The following is a 27,154-nucleotide window of genomic DNA, read 5'->3' as shown; positions in this document are numbered from 1 at the left end:
GAGACTTTAGGGGACATCTGGTCAAACTCTCTCTTTTTTTTTTTTTGCATATGAAGTAACCAATAAAATATTCACCCCAAACACATAAGTAATGACACTAGGTCTTCTGATTCCAAAGCCAGTGCTGAAAAACAAAACATTCTCTTGACTAAAAAAAGTACTATGGAATAATAATTATTATTGTCGCTGTTATTATCTAATACATAATAATAAATAACATATTATATAATCTATAATAATCTATAATATTATGTAATAATCTATAATAACATATTATATAATATATAACAAGTATAGAATAATTGTTATTAAAATATTTTGTTCCTAGGTAGCAAAACTATTTAATAAATAATAATAAATAAATTAAAATATTTCATTGTGAACTTGCTGAAACAGAGACTGCTCATCCAACCCCTTCATTCTACATGAGGAAATTGAGCACCGAGAAAGTTAATTGTATGAAAGGACATTATGTACTCTTTTTTTTTTTTTGCTTGAGCCTGCCAAAAACAATTTTTATTAATTTATATTGAACTCCTTCCAAAAATTTCTGCTTAGAAAGAGGTCCAAAGATGGCCTCGCATCTGAAAATCTTTCTAACATAAACCATTTCACCATTATGGTTTATAATATCCTGAAATGTTAAACACAATGCAGCACTCAAGATAAATCAAAGGTTTAAAGTGTTGTCAGCAGTCTCAGAACAATAGTAACTTCAAATGTTGGCACACCTGGAGGATCATTTTTCCTAAGACCAGTCAATTTTTCTTTAAACTTTCCCTCTAAGAATTTCCCTTTCCATGGGATCAAAGGTAAACTCAATAAATATTTCAGTTAGCTGAAGAATTATTCCTTCTCTTGTTCTGATCATGACTGTAATCAGGCCAAGGCATGGAAAAAGGTATAGGGGAGAACATCTCTTAATTACATAAATCCAAGGCTTTTTTTCCCCCGATTTCATCTTCAAAGAGATTATTGAAAATATGACTGACTTTTTACTGTTTCCTCAGAGAAAATTGTTTGGGAAGGGAGAACCCATATTTTCTTCAGGGAATTGTTTTGGTATTTTAGGTTTAGGTTTTAAAAAGACACTTCAGGGGCAGCTAGGTGGTGTAGTGGATAAAGCAAAGGTCCTGGAGTCAGGAGTCAGGAGTACCTGGGTTCAAATCCAGTCTCGGACACTTAATAATGACCTAGCTGTGTGGCCTTGGGCAAGCCACTTAACCCCATTTGCCTTGCAAAAACCTAAAAAAGAAGACACTTCAAATTAAAGTAAGAATTAGTGTTCACTAATATTTTATATCATGTAACTTAAAGAAGGAAGGAGTTAATATATTTCTACAGGTAACATTTCAAAATCATACAGATAGCATCAGAGATGGCATCTGAATTTATGCCCTCCGTTACAGGAGTTAGTGCTATGGTCTGTACAGCTCTGCCATTGGAAAGATGACTTGGGTGGTATCAGATCTCTACTATGGATCATTAAAGACCCATCTTCATTTTGACAGTCAATTTCCCTGTGGTAGAAATATTCACTGGTCTTGGGCTGCCTCTGGCTCCTGTGGCTTAATGCAGATCTACTAATAAGGGTGATGGTAGCTTGTTGCTACTCCCAGAGCAAGCCTTGGTCCTCCATTCTCCTATTCCCTTCTTCTGGACTTCTTTCTGCTATCTTCAGAGCAACAAGGGTAACTTCTCAGGATAATGCAGCTGCTCTGCCCAGAAAAAAATAACTTAGGCTGGTAGGTCAGCCTTTCTTACCCTCTTGGGCACAGTTGACTACATCCTATTGGAATGTAAGCTCCATCAAGGCAAGGACTGTTTTTACATTTCTCTGTTTCTCCGTGTTTAGTACAATATCTAATGTAATACATGGCAAGATTCAAATAATTGCTTATGGATGGTTGATGCCAGAGTGCTATAAACTTTCATTAAAAGGTCATAAGAGCTATGACCAAGCCATTAGTTCAAACATTAAAGGAGGAGCTTCTAAACAACAAGCATAAAATGCTAAAGACAGGTCCTATGGCACAGATTGTGGGTGTTCATTATATGGATCAATAAAAATGGTTAGAACTAGGGTAAGGGCGTTAAGTGCATAGTAGAAAATGGGCCGGTTCATAGAGAACGATGCTCAAAAAGGACATAATTAGAAATAGGCCTAGTATGAAACAATCCTGGTATTTTTCTTGCTATCAGGATCCATTATGAGAGAATCCATTTCCATAGCTCCAGCCTCCTTCCTGGGACAGTGGAATGAGTACCACTTCTATAGGCAAAGGACCTAGATTCAAATCCTACCTCCTTGTGTGACCTTGGGCAACTCATTTAAACTCCTCTGTAAGAGAAGGTTGGACAGACTGACCTCTGAGGTTCTTTCCTCCTTCACATCTATAATCCTTTAGGGATGTGCTGTTTGTGGGTCCACTGTAATACTCATTCAGGTAACTAAGGCTAAATAGCCTCTGCCTGAGCAGCCATTCGACTCTACACATAGACTCTGACTTCTTGGACACTGGTCAATGCTTTGTATAGACCTATGGTATTTGACTATTTGAAATCATGATCCATTTTCATTTAAGCCAACCTATACCACTGCTGTCCATTTGACCATACTAAATTTTTTTTTAATTTTTGTTTTTTGCAAGGCAATAGGGTTAAGTGGCTTGCCCAAGGTCACACAGCTATTAAGTGTCTGAGGCCAGATTTGAACTCCGCTACTCCTGACTCCAAGGCTGGTGCTCTGTGCCCTGCACCACCTAGCTGCCCCTGACCATACTAAATTTTATATATAAGAAATCAAAAATGAAACAATCCCTACCCTCAAAAACATTTCTACACCGACTTCCTCTGGTAATTAAGTATATCACATGTGATAGCAATATAAAGCACTTTATATTAGAGCTAACTAGCATAATGATGCCCCCTTTCCACCCTCTGTTTTTGTAAGTGTAATAAAAATATCCAGGTAGAGTAGGGGGTAACTTTTGTGAAGGGAAATGATTTCTATTTACTATAAATCTCAAGAGAAGTAATACAGTGAAAGAAAAGCTTTGTATTTGAATAAAAAGATGTGGGTTCACATCCTACCCTTTCTCTTATTATCTATATGACTTTGGACAAATTACAAATGCCCTTTGGCCTCAGATTTTTCATCTGGAAAATGAAGCCACTTAAGGGTTTGTTGATTGACCTGATTATCTTGCCTATCATTTCTGCCACCACCTCTATGATTGTCTGAGCTATGACAAAGCCTGGACACGTGAAGGGTATGAAGCTGCTTATTTTCTTTTGTTAAATGCTTTGCAAATCTTACAACTCCCTCTGTATCACTCCCTATAAATATTACTGTCTGTTATTGTATGTTTCTGCAGTGAAATGACTCAGTGGATGGAGTACTGGATCTGTTGTCAGGAGGGCTTATCTTCCTGGATTCAAATCCAGCCTCAGACACTAACTGCATGACCCTGAGCAGGTCAGTTAACTCTGCTTGCCTCAGTTTCCTCACCTATAAAATGAGAAAAAAAATGACAAACCGCTCTACTCTTTGCCAAGAGGACCCCAAATGAAGTCACTAAGAGCCAGGCAAGACTAAACAACACTGATTGTATTTTAGAATTCCAGATTTAGAGTGGAAAGGACCTTAGAAGTCATACAATGCAGCCTTTCTACTTTACGAAGTGGCAAACTGAAGTCCAGGGGAGTGGCTCACAGCTTACAAACAGCAAAAACCAACGCTAGGGTCCAAACTCTATTCATCTGACTATAGCAATAATAGGGATACAACATGATACAGTAGAAATAGCAATGACTATGGAATCAGGGGACCTGGGGACCTGTCTTGATAATGGTACTTCCTACCTTGAGCAAGGAAATTATCACCCTAAGAATGAAATGAGTCTGGGAGTAGACTGGGTGACCTCTTGCAGCTCTAAATCTGGGATTGGAAAATACAATAAGCCTTAACATTTAGAGAGAGCTTTAAGGTCTGCAAAGCACTTTACATATTTTATCTCATCTGATCCTCCTCACAGCCACCCTGGGAGGGAAATGCAGGGCTCTTCCCACTAAGCCACATTAGAATATCAGAATGGAACTGAATTTTAAAGTTAGAAGAGACTTTGGAAGGAATCTAGCTTGAAGTCTGTGATTTTGTAGATAGGGTAACTAAGTCCTAAATTATTAGAAAGGCAGAATGGTACCATGAGTTCAGTATGAAACCCAGAATCAAGAAAACCTGGGTTCATTTCTTTAGTTTTGTTATAAGCGGGAAGACACTAAACAAGGGTATCAATGACCCAGTGGTCTTGCTAAGGGTTGCCCATATAAGGGAAGATATTGATGTGTCTGGCATCTTCTTTACTATATCAGCCATCAAGTAGGGGGTAGTAGGGGGAGAGAGTGAGGTTGGTGACTTTGAACAGCTTTCTCTCATTTAAATCCAATTCACTTGCAAGTCATGGCATTCCTTTTCCTGATGTCATGGTCCTCTTTGAGAATGAAGAACAAATAACAAGTACATGGAGAGAGCAAGGGACTGTGATTACCTCTATGTGTAGAGTTCTAATTCTACCAAGAGTGAGTGAGAGGGGATGAAGACAGTGCCACCTGGAGGAGAGCACTGAACACCAATGATGCTCATTACCTTGGTTAAAGAAATCTAGCCAAGAAGGGAATAACCTCAAAAACAGGTGAGTATGAGGGAGCTTGAACCTTGACCTCTTTTCATTGAGACAGGCTTTCCTCTTCCCTTATTCCTAGCTGAAGTTAAGACCTTTGCTATTCTTTAGGGAAAAAAATAGTGTACTTGTTTCATTTAATCATGAGAGATTTTTAGAGCCACCTAGAACATCATACATGAGTCACCTAGAACATGACGCCAAAGTGGCTCATGCTAAGACTTTTTACTAAGGGTCTTATCTGACTCTTGATAAGGAACATAAAGGAAAATGACTGTCTTTAAAACTATGTAAATATTTTCTCATAAGATGTGTTCCCTTTATTAGATAATTAGTGATTGACCATTGCAAATAGGTAGCAGTACCCATCTGCTACTGCTAATAGGAGATTTTAAGGTAGAATCTTTCCATTTTTTAAATTTTTTGCAAGGCAATGGGATTAAGTGGCTCGCCCGAGGTCACACAGCTAAGTAATTATTAAGTGTCTGAGACCAGATTTGAACTCAGGTCCTTCTGACTCTAGGGCCACTGCTTTATTCACTGTATCACATTGCTGCTCTACATCATTGAGTTTATCATTTCTTCATATTTCTTTCTTTATTTTGGGGGTTTTGCAAGGCAATGGGGTTAAGTGACTTGCCCAAGGTCACACAGCTGGGAAATTCTTGTCTGAGGCTGGATTTGAACTTGGGTCCTTCTGACTCTAAGGCTGGTACTCTATCTATTGAACCATCTAGCTTCCCCTAGAACCTTTTATCTTAATTAGGATCTTTTTGTTATTCTTGTAAAGAATGGGTCTATTTATGGATCACCAAGGTAGGACAGGGAATTAGGACAGGGAAAGATGAGGCAAAACTTGGAAAACAAAGAGAGACCTACTGAAGATGTGGAGAATCTTCAATATCTGATAGACAGAATGGATTCAAAAACAAGCGAAGGTCAAAGTACATATAAAGAAGAGGTCACACACAATCAGGGCTGTGGGTGGGCAAGAACAGGGGAGCTTAAGATTTTATAGAATCAGCTTGATTCTCAAGAAGAGATAGGGGAAGAGCCACTTCCCTCCCTCTATTCAGCAGAGATGTCAGATCCACAGGTATGGGACATGGATTGCAATGTCAACTTTTAAAAATGTATTGAACAGCTATGCTGAATTTTCTTCTCTTGTTTTTAAGCACTTTTTTATTATAAGAAATAGTTCTCTGGAAAGGAGAAAGAGGAAACTTAAAGGGAGAAATCTAGGTAATGTAAAAACAGAAGATTTCATCAAACAACTATTTTAAGAGCAAATAATTCATAAAGAACCAGATCATTCATACCAAAAAGTAAGACAAAGTTAAGTGTCATGAAAAGCTCATTACTGCAGAGCTGAAAGGAACCTTAGAGCCCATCTAGTTCAACCCTCTCACTTTACAGCTGAGAAAACAAAGGCATAGAGAGATGAAATAAATTATCCAGAGTTACATAGTCAGGATTTTAATTCAGGTCCCTTGACTCTAAAGCCAGAGCTTCTTTTTTTTCCCCCTAGAGATCACATCTCGGTACATCAGACAACAATGACAAAGAGCTGTGAAAACATGGCAGCCATGACCCAAGAAAAGTGATCTCCTCAATTTCCTGTGGTTTCCTGATCTTAGGACATGGCTAATTTGGGGAAAACAGGTAGGAACAGTTGCAAGATGTATGGGCATCCTAATAGATGGGTAATATGGAAAGTAGAATTTTGAGTCAGGACCTAGGACAGTTCCTAGCTACCATCTAAAAGGAGTGAGAGATTCCATTGTCCTCCTAAGGCTATAGCTCTACAATGTGAAGTATTCAGTTTAAAAATGAAAAACAAATCAAGTTTCCTTGCTCCATATTAAATCCAAGCCCCCACATTTCTAAGAGGTCTGTGCACTTCTCAAATAACCCGCTTTTTCAGATTTTTGTTTGATTGTGGACATTGGTCATTACAGAGAAGGGTAGACCTTTGAAGCACGGAGATTGGGTGGAACTGACATTCTCAAAACTTCTATGTACCCTTTTGTTGAAGGGAACTAATCCTACTGGAGCTATCTACCTCACAGTATTGTTATGAGGAAACATGGAAAATTTGAAAGTACAGCAGAGTTATGAATTTCTGTTTGTTTTTATTTGTTTTAACTTGTGATTTTTTCAGGATGAGAAACTCCTGGTGTGGAAACTAGTTTTACAGATGCAGTTAAGCACCCTCTCTGTAACTTACAGCCTTACAAAGCTGCTCAAGACAGGGAGAGGTAAAGAGATGGTCTTAGGTCATGCATCCTGGCTATAGCAGAGGTGAGACTTGAACCCAATTAATCAACAACCATTGAAGTGTCTCCTGTTTATCAGGAACATTCTTAGGAACTGGGAATGCAAAGACCAAAGGCAACTAGACCCTACTCTTGAGGCCTCCAAAATCTATTGCTGGGGAAGATGAGTGAATCTGTAGGTTGATCCCAAAGTCTTATAGAAATTTATAGAAACTTTAAGCTATTAACACTATTAAAACTTCAAGCCTCCTTAAGACTTTGGTAATAACTTGTAGAAAAATATTCACGGTTGATCCAAAGTACTTTGCAGAGAGGGAAGGAGGTAGGGTAGGAGCTGGGATTGACTGAGGGTAGAGCTGGGGGTAGGAGCAGGGATCGATTGACTTCATGTAGAAGGGCAAAGTACAGCTGAACTTTGAATGGGATTAAGGATTCTAAGAAGAAAAGGTGAAGAGGGAGAGCATATTAGCTGTGGAGGAGAATCAAAGCAAAAGATAATCATGGAAGGTGAAATGTCCTGAATGAGAAGCAGTGAGAAGACCAACAGGCAAAGCTCAAAGGCAAATAAGGAGTAATGGTTTGGGCTAGGAGGAAAATCGGAGCCAGGCTATGAAGGATTTTGAAAGCCAAACAGAGGAGTTGATATTTGATATTAAAAGTAATTAGGAGTCACTGGCGTTTTTATTTAGTTGTTTTTCAGTCTTGTTTGACTCTCTGTGACCCCATTCGGGCTTTACTTGGCAAGGATACTGTAGTGGTTTGCCATTTCCCTCTCCACTTCATTTTATAAAGAGGAAGCTGAGGCAAACAAGATTAAGTGACTTGCCCAGGTCACACAGCTAGTAAATGTCTGATGCTGGATTAAAACTCAGAAAGATGAGTCTTACTGACTCCAGGCCTGAATGATATTTTAAAATGTCTTGATATCTAAGTGGAAGATGAATTAGTCTAGGGAAAAGCTTTAAGCAAGAAGATAATTTGGGACCTATTAAGGGTCAGAACTTGGATGCAGGCTGTGTGAGTGGAGAGATGGGTATATATGCAAGAGGTTGGAGAGAAAGAAATGACAGCCTGGTGGAAGAGTCAAGTTCTTAAAGTGAGTGTCAGTTTTCAATGTGCTCTATTCTGAGCCATAATTGAGGTGGAACAACTGAGGTTTTGTCCCAGGGACCAAAATCTTAGGTGAGACTGCTTTCTTTCCTGCTGTAATTCAAAAATGATCATCCTAAACTTCATGCATTATAGTCCTAAACTTCAAAATCCCTCTTATCTGCCATCTTTCCCAATAATCTCATCCTTAGGCATCTTGGCTCCATTTTTCCCCCCCAGTCCTCTATCTTAATCCATCCTATAGAAGCCTCCTCTGTTAGTTTGCAATTTATTTATTTATTTATTTCCAACCAGCTAAACATGCATATTTTTAAATTACAAAATTTCCTTCCACCCTCCATTACCACCCCTTCCGCTCAGCAGAAAACAATCAAGTTAGCATTCTACATACATATTTTTGATAAACATGTTTACAAATTAGTTATTTTCAGTATGAAAAATTAGGATTAAGGGAGATGAATAAAAGAATTTTTATAAAGTGTCCATCAGATTCAGAAAGATTATTATTCTCTGTGTGTGTGTGTGTGTGTGTGTATTTTGTTTTGTTTTTCTTCCTCTGGATGGGGGTAACAATGTCCATAGCTGTTTTAATAAAGTTGTTCAAGCTCTGAACTGTTGAGAAACAATGTTGTTAAGAATATTGTTGATGTGACCATTGTTCTCTAGGTTCTACTCCCTTCACTCAGCATGAGATTCCCTTTGTCATTCCAGGTTTCTCTAGAGTCTGACTATGCTTTCTTATAGAACTACAGTATTCCATAGTATTTAGGTACCATAACTTGTTTAATTATTCCCCAATGGATGGGCATCCTCTCAATTTCCAATTCTTTACCCCTACAAAATGATCTTCTATGAATATTTTGGAACATGTGGGACTTTTCCCATTTTTTATGATTTCTTCTGGATATAGACCTAGAATTGGAATTGCTGGGTCAAAGGATAAGAACAGTTTTATTGCTCTTTGGGCAGAGTTCTATATTGCTCTCGAGAAAGGTTGGATCTGTTCACAACTCCACCAGCAATGCATCACTGTCCCAATCTTCTCACAACCTCTCCAACATTGATCATTTTCCTTTTTTTTCATCTTGGCCAATATAATAGATGTGAGGCGATACCTCATTGCTGTTTTCACCCCCCATACTCTCTATTCTTCATAATTTTTGTCCCTATTTTCTTCTATAATATTTTCCCACTTTAGAATCCTGATGCTTCCATGGTCCCAACAACCTTTCCACCTCATACCACTCGCTGTTCATCTATCAGCTGATCAATTGAATTTGCCCTAGGAGCTAGAATTCCTAATTATGGTTCTGCACTTGAAGGAGAGCAATGCTCAACAATGTATTTTTGGGGTTGCCTAAGAGGAGAAGGGGATTTTGAATGAGCTAAGATAGACAATGATTATTCTTGAGTGGAAGATGGGAAAATCATCCCCAGGCCTATGCCATAATATGATAGTAGAGAAGGGGACAAATGAATGGAAGGAGAGACTTGGAGTCCCAAGTTACCACAGGTCACTGTGATGCAGGGGCAGGGTTTATGGTCTGATCATTAAATATCTCCAAATGGAGAAAAGAAATATGGAACAAGCAATGTTGAGAAGTAGTTTGTCAAATGTTATAGGCTACTACTTGTATGAGTCATGAGTAGCTGAGCCCACCTGTGGTATTCTATGACAGAAGGAGTTTGGAGATGGAGGGATGGAGGGAGACACTGCTCTTCTAAACACAATTCAATCAGAGAGGAGAAATTATGATTGTCCTTGGGAAAGTATTAAGAAATTGTATGTGTTTGCCCATGTATGCAGGTCTATATATGTATGTATTTGCATATGTATCCATAAATAAGGAAATAGTAAGTTTAAGAGCAAAGGGAAAAGCACAAAATGTGATGCCAGACCCTGGGTTCAAATTCTGTCCTTGCTACTCAGTTTCTATGTAAGTCTTGCAAGATGTCTGGGTCTCCATTTCCTCATTTATTTAATAGGATTGAATTTCAAAGAATTCAATCTGAAGTCTAGAAACATAGGAAGATATATAGCTAGGTCCCCTCTAGCCAAGAAGGGAGATAAAGGCTTCAGAAATTGAACTTCAGATTGTTCTCTAGGAGAGAGATTAGGCATTCCACAAAATCAAGCACGACCATGATCCAATCAGAACTTGATGAAGCTAGTTGAAGCAGAAGACATTGCATGCATAGGACTTGGAATCAAATCGTAGGACAGTTGGGAGCCAGAGATGAGAAAGAGATAGAAAAGGAATTGTTCCTTTTGGCGTTCCTCCTCATTGGCAGCCCTTTAGATACATGGAAGCTTTTGACACCAAGGAGAACCAATCTAGTCTCTCTTCTACATGGCAGACCTTTAGAAACATGCAAGCAGCCAGCATTCATGTTATCCCTTAATCTTCTCTTCTCCAAGCTTCATATTCATGTTAGTTTGTTTTTCCTTTTAACTGATCCTTGCACGGCCTGGTCTTAGTCTCTTGCCCTTCGGTTTACCCTTCTTAGATGCTCTCCAACTTATGTCCTTCTGAAAATGTGATGTCTAGAGTTGAACATGATTTTCCACATGGAGCAAGACCAGGACAGAGCATGGATGAACTTTGAGTTCCCGCTAGATAACTACTTCACCATTCATGTAACCTGAGATCCCATTAACTCTTGGGTCAGTTGAGGCAGATCTGGCTGAAAAACGGTGAGCTTAAGGTCTTGCTTGTTTTGTTTTCCTCAAAAAATTAAATGTAGTAACAAAATTAAGAATAAGATAAACATAAGATAAATAATAAAATGTCATATAAATGCTCCATTATTTGATAAGGCAGAAGCAAATGAATTAAAAAAACAAAAGAATAAATGTTTTTCATCTCTTTTTCCAAATCTGCTTGAGAGTCTAGTTTTTACTTCCTACTTTGTTTTCTTATCTCCTTTCCATTCGGCCTCCTCCTTTTCCAATCCTTTCATTGTTCTCCTCTTCTAATTTCTCTCCCTTCTTCTTTCCTCCTTCCTCCTCCCTAGTTCCAGTCAATAACCACAGTATTAGTTCTATTAATGTCACTTTATAACACTATTGCCTTCCTATATTTCTTTGTTGTGCTCTGTTTGTTGTTTTATGAGACCACAATATTCTTATATGCATTATTGCATTTATTTAGTCATCTCCAACCATTGGGCCTATGAGTTATTTCCATTTTTGTTTCTTGTAAGCAGCAGCCATAAACAATTCTTCACACATGGGCCCTCTGGACTTTGTATCCTATTTTTAGGGTTTGTCTTTGGCCTAGAATTGCTGTGTTAAAAAGTGTAACCAGTTTGGGAGCTCTTCTTGCAGACTGTCCTATTTTCAACTGAATTATTTACATCATCTAATGACCTTTCTAGCCAACATTGTATTCCTATTTCCCCATAGACATAGCAGCATTGGATTTAATCTTTTTATTTTTAATGTACCAAGAATAGGGTGGTACTTGATTATAGTCTTGCTTTGTTCTTTTCTGAGTATTAAGGAACCTCTGAGAGATTTATAACATAAATGAACATAAATCAGTACCCGGACATCTATTATCAGGATTTATTTGTTCAGCACCCCATGAGGAATTCCAAAGAATCTGTGACTATAGTTATGAAGGCCAAGAACATTGGGATCAGGAGATTTATATATTCATACAATATGAAAGGGCAGCAAAGCAATGAAGTGAATGGAGTGATCACCCCAAAGTTAGGAAGACTCATCTTCCTGAGTTCAGATCCAACCTCAGACATTTACTAGTTAGAGTCATAGGCCAGATAACTGTTTGCCTCAGTTCCTCATCTATAAAATGAGCTGGAAAAGGAAATGGCAAAGCACTCTAATATCTCTGCCATTAAAATCCTAAATGGGCTCAGACACGACTGACAATGACTGACAAAAGAACATAATAAAGTGTATTGAGGATAATGATCAAATTTGGCTACAGAAAACTAGTGATCTGACAGCTTATAGTCAGATAAAGTTCAGGTTACCTGTTGGTTCTGATTACCTGGTTTTCTTTGCTAAAAGTCACATGAAGCTGCTCAATAATTTGGAGAGTAAAAACACACTCAATTCCTTCTCCTTTTATCTTTCTATTAGGTAATCAACTTCTTAAATAAAGGCATTGGGGCCGCTGGGTGGCACAGTGAATAGAGCACCGGCCCTGGAGTCAGGAGGACCTGAGTGCAAATGTGACCTCAGACCCTAATGATTCCCTAGCTGTGTGACCTTGGGCAAGCCAAAATCAAAAACAAAAAACAAAAAAAGAGAAAGAAAGTCATTGACATTATTATAGTCACTTAGAATTGTTTGGGAAAGGCTTTTTAATTTCAGTTAGATTTTCCATTAAGTACCAAATGCTCTGCTATCACATACACACACACACACACACACACACAAAATCTTGTTTCATAAAATATGGTATTCATTATCATATATAATCTCTCTTTAAATATATCAATTTTTCTTATTATCCCATACAGAATCATGAGTGCAATTTGTGCTTTCGAGACATTACATGAAGCACAGCTAATTCTATTTTAGCCCTTCAAAAAAAAAACTGACTTTTATGTACTGATTAGCCAGTTATAGTTTGAAAATTGGTTACTTATGTCCTGGAACCCTTTATTCATTGTCTAGTCACTATTGTTAGATATTTATCAGTTCTTTACAGATTCTGCAAATATATTTTTAATATTTAACTTTTTTGCAAAATCATTTATTCCTGTAAAAGGAAAACTATTTTTTCCTCATATTTTGATTGACAAAGATTCTTCTTTTGCATAATTGAGATGAATACATTATTCTTTTCTATTTTAAAACTATATTTTATATTTAAATTACTAATCCTGCTAGACTTATTGTGATTTGTGGCTTAAGATATGGCTCTAACCCATTTTCTCTCTGCCATAGTCATCCAGCTCTCCCAGCAATAGTGAGTCTAACCCTCAAAGTTTGTGGAGCGTGGGTTTATCAAATACTAACATTTGTATACATTAGGTTCTATTTCTGGGATCTCCAGTCTGTTCTATTGATCTATTTTTCTATTCTATTTTCAGCACCACACAGCTTTTAGATTTATTGTCTCACAGTTCCTCTATGAGATCTGGCAATCCTAGTGCCCCCTCATTTGTCATGATTTTCCTCAATGTTTTGACTTAGCTATTTTTCCCACTTCGTTTTTGTTAGGCATTTGTGTTGCTTTATGACACTGTCTATTGGAAGTTTGAAGGTCTGTGCTCTATGAATGTAAGCCTTTTGAAAGCTTGTGCATCATTTCTTGAATTGTTTGGTAATTCATTTCCTCTATAGTTCAATTTATAAGTTCATTTTGCAGTATTGTTTTTAATTCTTTTTCCTCAAACTAACTGTAAGACTAGGTTATCACTTGAGAAACTCCTGTCACAGATTCCTTTCATTTCAAAGACTAACAGAACCACACAATTTCAGAGATCCTCCACACCTCAGAGGACATCTAATCAAATCCATACAAAAACAAAAGAAAAACCAAACCAAACAAACAAAAAAGAGCTTACGGCCAAGTCTTGATTAGTGTGAGGAATAAATCCCACAAAGAAGTTGTATTATTTGAATTCCCAGTGACTATTTCCATTGGGCTCAAGCTAATGACTATCTTTTACATAACTTTAACTTCAAATATCTTGAATTTGAGTACATGTGAATACTTTAAAAGCTTTTTTTCACACAAATTGATCAGGATTCTGCTGTACAAGATACCTCATAATGGTTATCTGAAAAATTTCCATTTTTCCAGGCAGCCCATTTCTTTCAAAATGAATCTAATGGTTAGGAAGGTTTTCCTTTTTTCTGACATCAAGCCCAAATTTGTTTCTTGGCCGATTGGGCATTTTAGGGACATAATTAATAAATCTAACAATTTTCCACATAATAGATAGCCCAGTTCTTTGTAGACAGCTATCATTCAATTCAATCTGAATCAATTCAATAGACATTGTGGCTATTATGAAAATGAAAATGTGACCAGTTCTGGCTCCTAAGGAGCTTGCATTCCACCAGGAAAGGGAGGGGAAAATGCATGCAGATAAATAAAACAAAAGGTGTCTCAAAAAGGCTTGTTTTAGGGTTAGACAAATTATTAAATTTGAATATTGACTTTAAATTATTAAATTCAAAACTAAATTAATGATTAGATTAAATACTGTAAAATTGAAAAGATTCAATTTAAAATAGCTTAAAATTTCAATAAGACTTTTGGGCTACCTAACACAAAATAGATGTAAAATAATTCAAGGTGTGGAAGAAGCATTAAAATTTTGGGGAAAGAAGTATCACCTCTACTCCTGTCATCTTAATGTTCTATTGGTTTGAAGTTCCTTTGATTTTTGCCACAATCCCTTTAAATTTATCTTTGTACAAGTTTCTTATATATTTGGATAAGTTAACCCTTACATATCTGGTAAATTTTGTCTTCATTGCAAAGGGCTCTTATCTTTTTATCGATTTCCTTTGATCTTAGGAATCCTATATACAAAAGTAGATAAATGTAGGTTTATTTTGGATAATGCTCTTTTACTAGCTGTTAATGTTCTGTTGTTGTTAATGTTCTTGCTTTTTCTAGATTATATAACCAGTAGGTTAGTTATTCATCTATAGATATACATATACATATAGATATACATATATTTGTATATCTATAGCAATCTATAGCTATAGATGTAGATATACATATAGATATACATATACATATATTTGTATATCTATAGCAATCTATAGCTATAGATGTAGATATCTAGACATATCTAGATATAGGTATAGATAGATATAGAAAGATAGATAGACATAACTATAAATATAAATATAGACATAGCTATAGATTCATGATATAAATTTAAAACCATTAGGTATATAAGAAGCAGAAAGGTTTTAATTTCTTCTTCTTTGTCAGCTATAAGTTCCTTCCATTTTATTATCTTTTATTACTGTTGTAAAGACTTGTAAACCTATCAAGGAGGATTGGAGGGAGTGGATAGCCTTTTTTATAATGCTAATTATAATATAATCCGTTTATTTCCTTGAGTAGATGCTTGGAGTATTCAATCTACAGGACCCTGAACTGAATAGGAGATAGAAAACAAGTTGTTTTGCTCTCAGGGATTGACTCAAGGCTTTTAAATTTCTCCCTGAGAAGAGTTTGCATATTTTAAAAATCATTCTTTTCTTAGAAATGCTAGATAACTGCAAGTCATGGGATAGCACAAACTTTTAAGATGTAAGGTTGAGAGTCACCCACAGGTTTAAACAAAAAGGCTTATGGAAGTTTGGGAGTTTACAGAAGTTTAATGGAAATGCTTCTAAGGTTTCATCATTGTGTAGAATAGAGGAATCAGAATCAGGCTGGCAGCATACAGCTGCCAGTATTCCTAGTGCTGCCTTAACTGAACTAAATTGTAATAGGGAAGTTTTTTTTTAACAAGATTGATTGTTTGTCCTTTATAATTGAAAAAGACCATGACATCAAGTGAATGATGACATGCACATTATGTTGAGTAAAGTGAGGGGAATGCTGTGCAAAGATAGCCTTCTCACTTTTTACCTCTTCTAAAATCATTTTAGCCCAGTGGTCGGATATCATAGAAACAGGACTTTTGGTGATGACCTGACCTTGCCCTTTTTGACATGGGTCTTTCCCATGTCATCAAGGCATTACAATGACTGATGGTCTTTGGGCAGAACATCAGTATGATATTTTTATGATGCCAACTAGCAAAATAAATAAAAATACAATAAAATATAAATAATTTTATTTTGGGTTTTTTTAAATCATGCAGTCTGCAGGAACCTCTTTCTATTCACATCACTAGTATAGACTACTAGTTTGTATTTCAATTATATGCTTACTTACATATTATAAAAAGTCTTCTATTTTAAAAATATTTTCAATGTTAAATTAAAATGAATAAATAAATAATAAATTAATAAAATTAAAATTAAATATTAAATATATTGAAAATTAATGTTAGATTTTATTGAAAACTTTCTTGACCCTTAATAGCTGATTCATGCTTATTTTTCTCTGCTGAATGTGGTTTATCATATAGTTTTCTTGGTGTTACTTAAATCATTCATGAATTCCATTTATAAATTCTACCTGGTAATGGTATTTTTAATATATTACCTTTTCTATAGGTATATCGATTAGCAAATAATAGTATCGCCTATCGGTAATGGTACTGTTATCAGTAATACCTGCACTTTCTCTAAGTCACTTAACTTTTAAGAGCTCCAAGCAGAGCTTGGTGACTAATTTATAGAAAAGTTTCATTAGCAAAGTCAATTCATGAATGAGGAAACTCCTTTCATCATTGTATGCTGAAATCACGTACTTGGGAGGAGAGAGTTTTCCCACTGGAAATGTTCAACATTTATTAAAATACAGACACCAATCCTATCTTTAAATTAATAAGTTTAGCTAACTCTTTCCCATTTCACATTTGTCTACCATTGTTTTCAAGGTCAGAAATCTCATTTAATTCATATGAGTTTTATTTTGTTGAGGTTTTTTTTTCCAGAAACACCCTAATGAAACTTTTAGAAATACAGTGTTTGCAACAATTTTCAGGGTTTCCCTATTTTATTAGTACCTTGCATATCTTCAACTGAGAAGTGTGAGTTTTTTAAATACTTTTTTGTTTGGCGGAGATACACATTTCTTGTTTTAATAAATCTTTCCATCAGGTTTGTCTCTCAATAAACTTTGCCAAATTTATTTGACCCTAAGTTATCTGTTTCCTGCTTTCATAAAGTCATTTGAGCTTTTCTCAGTAGAAAATTGGGGACTTAGGACCCCCTACTTCTTAATTTTATTAAAACTAGAGTCCAGGGCTTTAGCTCCTTGTCTTCCTTGATAAGTGTGTGTGAAGTGTGTGTGTGTGTGTGTAAATTTTATTCTTTGATTAAGCAATTTCTGTGCTTCTGGAATTCAGTCATTAATCTGAGAAACAAGCAGAATAGATAGAAAGTCAAGTCCTACATCTGGCACATACTGGTTGAAACATACTGGGCCAGTTGAACCTCTCCGCACTTTATCCAGCTCTCTAAGGCTTTGCAGAGAAAGTCTCGAGCTCCACTGGGACAAAGGATTTTCTCTCCTTGGTGTTTCCTACACTAAAGAGATCGCAAGTCCAGTCCCTATTTGATCTATTAAGATACTGCAGTTTAACTATGATTTGTGGAATCTTGGGTTCTTCTTGGTCTGGGTCAAAAAGCTGCTCTTCTGCATTCTGAGAACATCCATTTTGCCATCAAGGAAATATGCGGCTAGTATGGATTTTTGAGTTTTCTACCAGAGTCTCCAAGTTGTTTCTGTTTAATTATTTTCTTCCAGACTTGTAACCTCGCATTTTATGGCCCTATCATTTTTGCCTTTATCCAAATCATTCATTAAAAAATACTGACTAGCCCAATTTCAGGGAAACATTTTTTGGCTACTCCATAAGACATGGTTTCCCAGGCAGAAATGACTTCTCTTCCTTAAATGAACAAAATCATTTATTAAAAAAAAAAAAGAAAAAATCACTTATTAAACACTCTGTTTAAAGTATTGTTAAGTGTTGGAGATAAAAATAGAAAAGTGCTAAAGACACTAATCTGAAAGAGTCAATCAACATTCTAATTAGAGAAGATCATACATATTGGAAAAAGCAGTAAGTTAGATGGAAATGCCTTCATATCCTAAGAATGCAGTGGCCATGCAGATGTAACTTAAGGTTATTTCCATTTATCAAATCCTATATGTTTCTGGTGTTGATTCACTTGCTAATTGCAAGGACTTTGATGGTGAGAACTTTATTTTTAGAACTTCAGTAGTTGTGGCTAGTTGGCGTTTGGGTACTGAACATCGGCAGAGGCAGTTATCAGGTTTCATCCCTACAAAGATTGGTTTCTTGAATACGTATTACTACCATTTGTCTCAATTCTCAATCCAGTTTTATAGTGTGGACCAGAGTCTGCAATGGAAACTCATTCAGAAATAAGAGTATCAGAGGAAGATGGCAAAAACCCTTGCCAATGAATGAATGAGTAGAGGTAACAGCAGATGATATAATTTGATCTAGAAAGTCAATGACTTGAGCACCAAAAAATTATGCCAATGCATCTAATTCCTGCAAACCAAAGGTTTTGCCAGGGGTTTCATTATCCAAGAAAATCTGGGGGTTCAAACAAAAGCCAATTCAAGAAGATTCTACAATATTCTGAAGATATGTTTCTTAAATGGGCATCTCAGCCCAGGTATCACATGCTAAAATATATAGCTTATAGGTTAGAAAAACTTCCAATCAAGAATTCAATGAGTATTTATTAAGCAGGCACAGTGCTAAGTGCTGGTATACCAAAAAAAAAAAATGGTAAAAGACAATCATTGTGGAGAGATTGTGGGAGGACTGGAACATTAATGCACTGTTAGTGGAGTTGTGAACTAATCCAACCATTCTGGAGAGCAATATGGAATTATGCTCAAAGAGCAATAAAACCGAGCATACCCTTTGACCCAGCAATACCAATACTTGTCCTGTATCCATAAGAAATCATAAAAAATGGGAAAAGTCCCACATTTTCCAAAATATTTCTAGCAACTCTTTTTGTAGTGGCAAAGAATAGAAATTGACATGGTGGCCATCAATTGGGGAAGGACTGAACAAGTTATAGTATGTGAATGGTTTTGGAGTACTATTCTTCTAGAAGAAACCATGGATGGTCAGACTCTAGAGAAGCATGGAATGAATTACAAGAACTGATGCTAAGTGAAAGGAGCAGAACCGAGAGATCATTGGTACACATTAACAATAACATTGTGAGTTGATCAACTTTGATGGGAGCAGTTCCTCTCAGTAGTCCAGAGAGCTAGCGCAACCCTGGGAGACCTGTTATAGACAGCACTGTCCACATCCAGACAAAGAAAATAAAACAAAAACAAGCTAAGAATTGGAATGATCACTATGTTCACTTTTTAAGAACTATTTTTATGTTTTTCCTTTATATCCCATGGTTTTCTTTCTTTCCCTTTAGTTCGAATTCCTTATACAGTAAATGACTAAATCACAAATGTATGTGTACAATGTCCACTGGACTGTTTGCTGCTGAGGGGAGGAGAATAGGAAGGGATGTTGGAAGAAAATTGTGGAACTTATGCATGTGGATGTGTGTTGAAAAACTTCCATAATATGTAACAAGAAAAACAAAATGAAATCTCAATAAGAAAAAACAAACAAATAGGTTGAACCCAATTTGCAACTTAAAATTAAAAAGACAGTCATTCCCTCAAGGACCTTACAGTCTAATGAGTGAGACCACCCACAGACAGATATATAAAAAGCAAGCTACATACAGTATAGATAGTAAATAATAAACAGAGGGAAGGCATTTAAGTTAAAAGGGGTTGGGATAGTCTTTCTGTAAAAGTGAAATTTGTTTTGTGAGGGAAGTAGTAATACTGGGGAATAGACTGAGAAAATGCCTGGAACTAAATGTTGGAGGGTCTTGTTTGTGGAACAAACACAGGTCAGTGTCACTGGATTGAAGAGCATATATCTGGGAGTAATATATAAGAAGACTAGAGAGGTAGGAGAGGGCTGTTATAAAGGGATTTGAATGTCAAACAGAATTTTGTATTTGATTTTAGAAGCAACAGGAAGTCACTGAAATATACTGTGTGGGGATTAGAATTGACGTGATGGAACTAATACTTTACAAGAATCCCTTTAGAGGCTTAATGGAGGATGGGCTGGAATGGATGGGGATAGGTTTGAGGCGGGCAGACTGACCAACATCTATTGCAATTATCCAGGCCTGAGGTGATGAGGACCTACACTAGAATGGTGGCAGCATCAGAGGAGAGGATGGCTCATATGTGAAAATATTCAAACCCTCTCATTTTACAAATGAGGAAATAGACTTAAGTTCAGATATTTTTAGACAAAGATTTCATCTTGACTGATTGAAGGAAACAGAATTTTGATGGGTATTTTTTTCCCTTCAATTTTGAATTTTTTTGTGTTAGTTTCCTGTTGCCCATTTGGCAGTCTAGAAGGTAAAGGTAAATGTCAAACTTCAGTCAATCCTACACTTTCTCAGTGTCTCCCAGGCTGATGAATGGCCTCAAGGCTGATAAATTTTCCTTTGTCCCAGTTTTTGACTATGCTCCTATAGGACAAACATCCTGACTCCAAGATCAATGTCAGTCATTAGTACATGGAAATATCTCTCAATGTGCCTGTTTGGGGATTCATTTTCTTTTGTTGGTTTAATGAATGCTTTTTTAAATGATCTTCTCACATAATTTTCATGTTCAATCATGTTAATCATTTCTGTTCTTTCTTTATAAGTCTAAAAATGACTCTCTTGTTCCCCTCATTTCTTTTTTAATAAAATTTTTATCAATAAAAATATTACTTTCTCTTGTTCTACCTTTTTCATTCTTTTCAGGCAATAAAAGCAAAATAGAACTATTCCCAGGTCCTCTGTCTAATAAGATTTCTTCTATGATCCCTAATACTGACAAGGTTCTGAGGAAACACTTGTATTATCTCTTTATTTTAAAATGTAAATGCTTAAATTTTGTTTAGTCTCTTATGAGTGTTCATTTCATTCATGTCTACCTTTTTATGTTTCTCTTGACTCTTCTGTTTATACTTCAAAGTTTCTGTGTAACTTCAGTTTTTTCATGAGGAATGACTGGAAATCCTTTTCTTCAACGGTGTCATACACAGATAGAAACTTATCTCTGTATGCTATATATTGACTTGGAAAGTATAAAATTTTTAATGACATCTATGTGGTATTTTATTTATTTTAGTAAATATTTTCCAATCACATATGGAAGTACACTTCCAAATTTCATGTGGTCTACAAACTTTGAGTTTAACACCTCAGCTAAAGACCAGTCTTTTACCCACCACCTACCCACATCAGTTCCTAAAATCTGACACCAGGATTATACACAATTTTGCTAGTTACATTGGGGTTTTTTGACTGTAAGCTAATATTCTTTTTCTTTTGTAATATCATATTCCAAGCTCTCTGCTCCTTTAAAGTAGTGGCTACAAAGTAATATATGATTGTATCTCTGACTCTTTGGTAACTGAATTTTTCCTTCTTGCTAAATGCTGTATTTTTTTTTTTTATTCAACCGGAAAGCTTTAGATTTTGGCCATCACGTTTCTGAGAATTTTCTTCTTCGAGTTTTGTTCAGGAGGCACCTGAAGGATTCTTTTTATTTCCATTATACTCTTTGGTTCTAGAGATCTAGGAAGTTTTATGATTTCACAAAATATAATTTAAATTATATAATATATATTTATATAAACAAATGTATATTATATAATATAAATCATATAAAGTCTAGATTCTTTTCAATAATTCTTCTATAATTAAGTAATTCTTAAATGATAGTCCAATAATTTTTAAATGATCTCTCCTCAATCTATTTTTCAACTTAGCTGTTTTTCTGATGAGATATCTTACATTTTCTTCCTTTGATTTTGGATTAGGATTTCTTATTATCTCAGGGAATAGCTTTTCAGGAAACTTGTTTGTTGGGCAAGGTTTTGTATCTCATGTGCCAAGCTTTTAATTCCTTTTCTAATTCTTTCTTTGAAAATTCTCATTTATTTTCCCATTTTCCTCTAGCATTCCCATTTCATTTATAATAATATTTTAATCTATTTAAAATACTTTATTCTAGTTGAACTTGTGTTAAAGCCATATTTTTTCTTGGAGATATTGCTTATAGATTTTTGAGGTTTGGATTTGTGTCTTAAGTGTCTCTGTCACCATAATAATTTATATAATGTTATGATTCTTTTTTTTTTTTTTGCTTATTCTTGCAGTCTATTTCTTGACTTCAGTATATATTTAAGGGTCAGGCTCTGTACTTCTGAAGGAAATATCTAAACTGGTTATTCTCCTAATTTTATGGAAAATTGAATGTTGTATGATTCCAAGATCTCTGGAATAGCTGAGACTAAGAAAGCTTTCAATATTTTTAAAGTAGTCTGATCTTGGCCAAAGTATGATTCTTCCCATCCTCCTCTCAGTTCTATAAGGTCCTGACTTGGGTTTGGGTCTGAGCAATATACCTGTGGGTTTGCCCCATCTAGAGATCCAGTAGACAACTGCCGGTCTAAGTCACTCTCAACTACCTGGGAAATTCTACTGATTCAGGGAAAGAGAACTTCAGGCGTCCCTTTGGTCTGGGATTCCTGCCCATGGTATTCTGCTATAAGTTTCAGAGTGATCTGACAGTAAGAAAGGAACCAAAACCCTACTCTGCTTCTGGCACCATAGTCAAGACAGCTTCTGTTTGCTTCAAAACTTGCTCTTTGTTTAATACTTGGAACATTCCAGTAAAACCTAAGTTCCAGTATCGCACTAAGTTGTTCTCCTAGACAGATGAGACATGGGCATGGTTTGAGGGAGAGGAAAGGTAGACAGAAAATAAGGAAATAAGGACACTGGAGTAGAAGATTAATAAGAGTTGGCATTTGTATGTTTTAAAGTTTGCAACAACTTTCACATATATTATCTCATTTGTTCCTCAAAGCATCCCAATAAGGTAGATTCTATTATTGTGCTCATGTTATAAATGAAAAGGAAACTGAGGCTGTTAAGTGACTTAGTTAGGATCACATAAACAGACAGGATCTGGAGACGGGATCCTAAACCTAAGTTCAGTTCTCTACTATACCCTGCCTAGCTGCTAAGGGAGCAAGATGCTCAAATGCATGGGAGCTGGGGTTCATGTAGGAAGCTAACCCCTTTCAGGTCTACTTTTATCTTCAAGTCTCATTCCCCATTTGAGTCTTAGATTCTAGGAGTCTACAAATAACCTGTTCTTGCTCTTGCTCAGTCTCACCAGCATAGCCCAAAGAGCAACAGAATTGTCTTGGACTGGAGTTCGTTTCTCAGTTCTAGGGGGGTGAGGCTTTGCAGAGCTCACAATCAGAGGCAGTCACCTTCAGAGAAAATCACCACAGAAGGGTGTTCCTCCTGACCAGCTTGTTGGCAGAAAGATCTGCCAACAAACTATACAGAATATGTAAGGGCCTTGAGTAGGGAGAATGAGAGCAAAAAATGAGTTTGTGGTTTCATCTTCTGCCTCCGGCCTTTGATTTCTTTAACCCCATTCCAAAAATATCTGTCCTTGATGAATGTTTATCTGGGTGAGATTTTAATAGTTTTCTATCCTATATATTTCCATTATTCCAATAAATTAGAGCCCACCTGTAAACTGCATGAATCCTATTGCCCATGTAGCAATGAAAGATTGGGGTCTCTAGTATTTACATTAATAATGTTCATTCTTACACAATTAAATCATCTTCCTCAATTTAATTTTTAAAATACTAATTTTTTTAAATGTTCTGGTCACTTCTTCATTTCCATCCCCCCATTATTTCTTGTTAGAATAAATACTTTTAAAGCTGAGCATATTGGCAACAAATCTGGGCTTCACAGTACACATTGTGGATTTATGGACAACTCATATCCCTTCACTGCTCCTTGGTTTCCTCCTTCAGAAAATAGGGTTGGTATTTCTTGGAAGTCATAGTATCGTGTCAATGTGAGAGAGATGCTGGGTGTGCCATTCGAGATGCTGAGTCCATAACACGTTTTCTTCTTGTCAACAAACTTGTATAAGCAGGATCTGGAATTTAGATCTGAAAAGGGCCACAGAAGCTCTGAATTTGTTGTCAGAGAACCCAGAACCTAGGTTCAAATCTGGATGTTGCCACTTCCTAGTTATCTAGCCTTAGACTGTGGGACATTTAGTCTCTCTGGTCTCAGTTTCCTCCTGCAAAAACTGAGCAGTTTGGGGAGGTTTCAGAGAAAAGAGGTAGATCATTAGACTCTCATTCTTCTTGGCCCCTGACAGCAGAGCCAGTAGAAGTGAGTGAAGCTGCAAAGAGGCAAAGTTGTTGTCTGGCCTTCATTTTCGAAGAGTACCATGACATCAGGGAGGTGCTGCTATGACATGCAAATGACTTGGATTTAAATGTGTATGTGGGGGAGGGAGGGAGGCAGGGGAAGAGGGGAACTGTGCAAAGTTACCAGCCTCATTTTCTTCTCTGGAGTCATCTGGGTCCAGTGGCCAGATAGGAGCTACCTGGAGTAGCTCTGATCAGATAAGGCAACATCAAGAGGTGGATGGTCGTCCTCTCTTTGGACAGATTGAATCAAAAGTGGAGAGAGTACTTGTCAGGCATGTTCTACAATGGATTATTTTTCCATTGGCCCAGACAGTCACTGGAATCCCTTTCCCATTGAAAATTGGCCTTTATTAAGTGCTTACTCTGGATGAGACATGATGCTAAGTTCTGAAGGTACAAGGAAAGGTGGAAACTACTCCTGTTACCAAAGAACTCACATTCAATGGGGGAGACAACATGGAATAACAGGATACATATAAGATATATATGGAATAACTGGAACATTATCTCAGAGGAAAAGTCAGAGCAGCTTGGGGGTCTCTTGAAGAAGGTGAGATTGGAGCTAAGTTTTGAAGAAGACTCTGATTTTCTTAGTCTTTGAAATACAGTGCCGTTAACTGGATACAGAGAAAGGATTCTTCACCCCAGGAAAGAATGTGAACAAAGTAAGAAATCTGAGATAACTAATGAAAAGACTGAGGGCAGTTTGTCCCAGTTTAGCCCTTGATGCAAATGAAGTACCCACCATTCCTAGGAAAGATGAAGGTATAGTGATTTAATAAAGAACATGTTGGGCTTGGGGTTAGGAAGTCTGGGTATTCATATCTGTTCTCAGTTGCTTACTAACCCTGGATAAATCACTTCCCAGCTGCCTGTCTCAGTTTCCTCATCTGTAAAATGGGGACAATAAGAGTGCCTCCCTCTCAGAGTTATGAGGATCAAAAAAGATAACATTTCCCCAATGACATACGAAGATAGTTTTCAACAATCAAGTTTGTAAGATTTTGAGTTTCACATATTTCTCCCTCCCTTCCCTCTCTCCTGCCCTTACAGAGAGGAGTCTAATATAGGTTATACATATGCAATCATGTTAAACATATTATCATATTAATCATGTTGTGAAAAAAGAATCAGAATAAAAAAAGGGAGATTATATTAAGTAAAGCTCCAAGAGTTATATCATCATCATCATCATTATTAATCAGTGTGATTCTTTAAACCTCAATGTTCTTACCTGTAAAATGATTAAATGGGTTCTGTAAAACCTTGGCAGGTTGTTGTGAGAATTAAATGAGATGGTATAAGTACAGTTCTCCGCATACTTTATTTATTTGTTTGTTTGTTTGTTTATTTTTGGCAAGGCAAATGGGGTTAAGTGGCTCACCCAAGGCCACACAGCTAGGTCATTATTAAGTGTCTGAGGCCGGATTTGAACTCAGGTACTCCTGACTCCAGGACTGGTGCTCTATCCATTGTGCCATCTAGCCACCCCCTCTCTGCATACTTTAAAGACTGATATTATGATCCCTATTAGTATAGTTGCTTTTATTCATTATGATTAGCTGTGAAAGGTTCACATTGAACATCTCTAAGGTCCCTTCTTTCCCTGGCCTGTGACCTGATGTGTGTTCTTGGAGAGGTCAGAGTATAAGGCCCTTCACATCCCTTCCAATTGAAAATCTATAATCTTTTGGATAAAGTTCTCAAGCAGAGTTTCACCTTGCATTTCTTTCACAGGAGTCTCATTTTGGACCACCAGAAAATCAGGTAAACTGAGGTAAAAAAAGAACAAGTAAACCTGGTCTCCAGGAGGCTGACCTCCTCCTTGGAGTGAAGGCCATTAAAAGAGAGAGAACAAAAGCATCTTTCTTTCCCCTCCAGTGTGTCCTAGGCCTTTTGCTTCATCAAGGCTTCCAGCTTTGGTTGGCAAGCCTGGTTCCTGGGTTATGGGCAAATAAAACAGATCAAACAGAGAACACATTCTCAGTGGCGGTGAAATGCTGGCAGCATTCCAAGAACCATTGTGTGGCCGGATAGAGTTACTGCTGAGCAGAAAGGGAAAGAAGTGGGTAAGAGAAGGGTGGGGCAGGCAGGATGCCTGGTTCCCAGAACTGAGAGTGGGGAAGGCAAGGGTTGCTGGGAGCTGCCCATACACCTGCCTTCTGCCCTCTTCCTGCTCTATAACTTAAATAAAACCTGCCCTCTATTTCTTGTGAAAGTAAAGAACCTTAAAACTGAGCATATTTCATAGAAACCTTGGTTTCACAACTTGGATAACTCATTTCATTTCACTGGCCCTCACTTTTCTCCTTCATAAAATGGGGATGATGTTTCTTGGATGTCTTGGTGGCAAAGTGGGGGAAAATGCTGACTTTGCCATCACAGGACTTGAGTTTATGACACATTTGATCCTTGACAACAAACCTGTAGATACAGAATCCTGGATTTAGAGCTGAAAGGGATCACGGAAGGTGGGAGTGTTCTGAATTTAGAATCAGAAACTGGAGTTCAAATCCAGATGCTGCACTTATAAATTCTGGGGAACCTAATCTCGTTGGGCTCAGTTTCTTTTTCCAAAATGACAGGATTGGTCTAGATGGCCCCTGAAGTCTTTGGTACTTAGAGATCTGTAATCTCTCATGAGAGGCCTTTGGATCAAGATTTAGAACTCCAATGGACCAAAGCAGGCCAATGATCCAACACCTTTCAATTGAATAGGAGGACTGGCCCAGAGTGGTGAACTGGGCCAAGGGAGTAAATTATAGAGGCAGGATACGAATCCAGATCCTGGGCTCCCAAAAGCAATGTGCTTTGTACATGAGTCCCTTTCATCTCCAAATATAGAATGGTGCTAATTCATGCTTTGTGGAACAACTGTGTTGCATAGCTCTTTTTGAGAAAGGTTGGAGACTTAAGGACCCTGGACAGAGACCATCTGCTGATGTCAATCATTATGCTCTTCCTTGATTCTCATTAAATCTCATTCAGTCACCCACAAACATAGGGCACAAGACAAGATACCCTTTAGCTGTGTGATCTTGGGTCAGTGCCTTCCCCATCTGAGGGTCAATCCTTTAGTTCTTTCCAGCTTAAATGAGTATCTAATTATTT

General features: G+C 36.9%; 1 protein-coding gene across 1 annotated transcript in view; it reads left to right on the top strand.

Annotated features, from left to right (window-relative positions):
* The window catches only part of ITPRID1 (ITPR interacting domain containing 1), a 152,596-nt gene that overhangs the window by 18,993 nt on the left and 106,449 nt on the right, over window positions 1-27,154 (top strand). The gene's annotated exons all lie outside the window — the stretch shown is intronic.

Source organism: Macrotis lagotis, chromosome 8, assembly GCF_037893015.1.
Source record: "Macrotis lagotis isolate mMagLag1 chromosome 8, bilby.v1.9.chrom.fasta, whole genome shotgun sequence".
In the NCBI taxonomy this organism is placed as follows: domain Eukaryota; kingdom Metazoa; phylum Chordata; class Mammalia; order Peramelemorphia; family Peramelidae; genus Macrotis; species Macrotis lagotis.
Note: the sequence above shows the minus strand (reverse complement) of the source record. Positions and strands in the feature narration are given on the sequence as shown.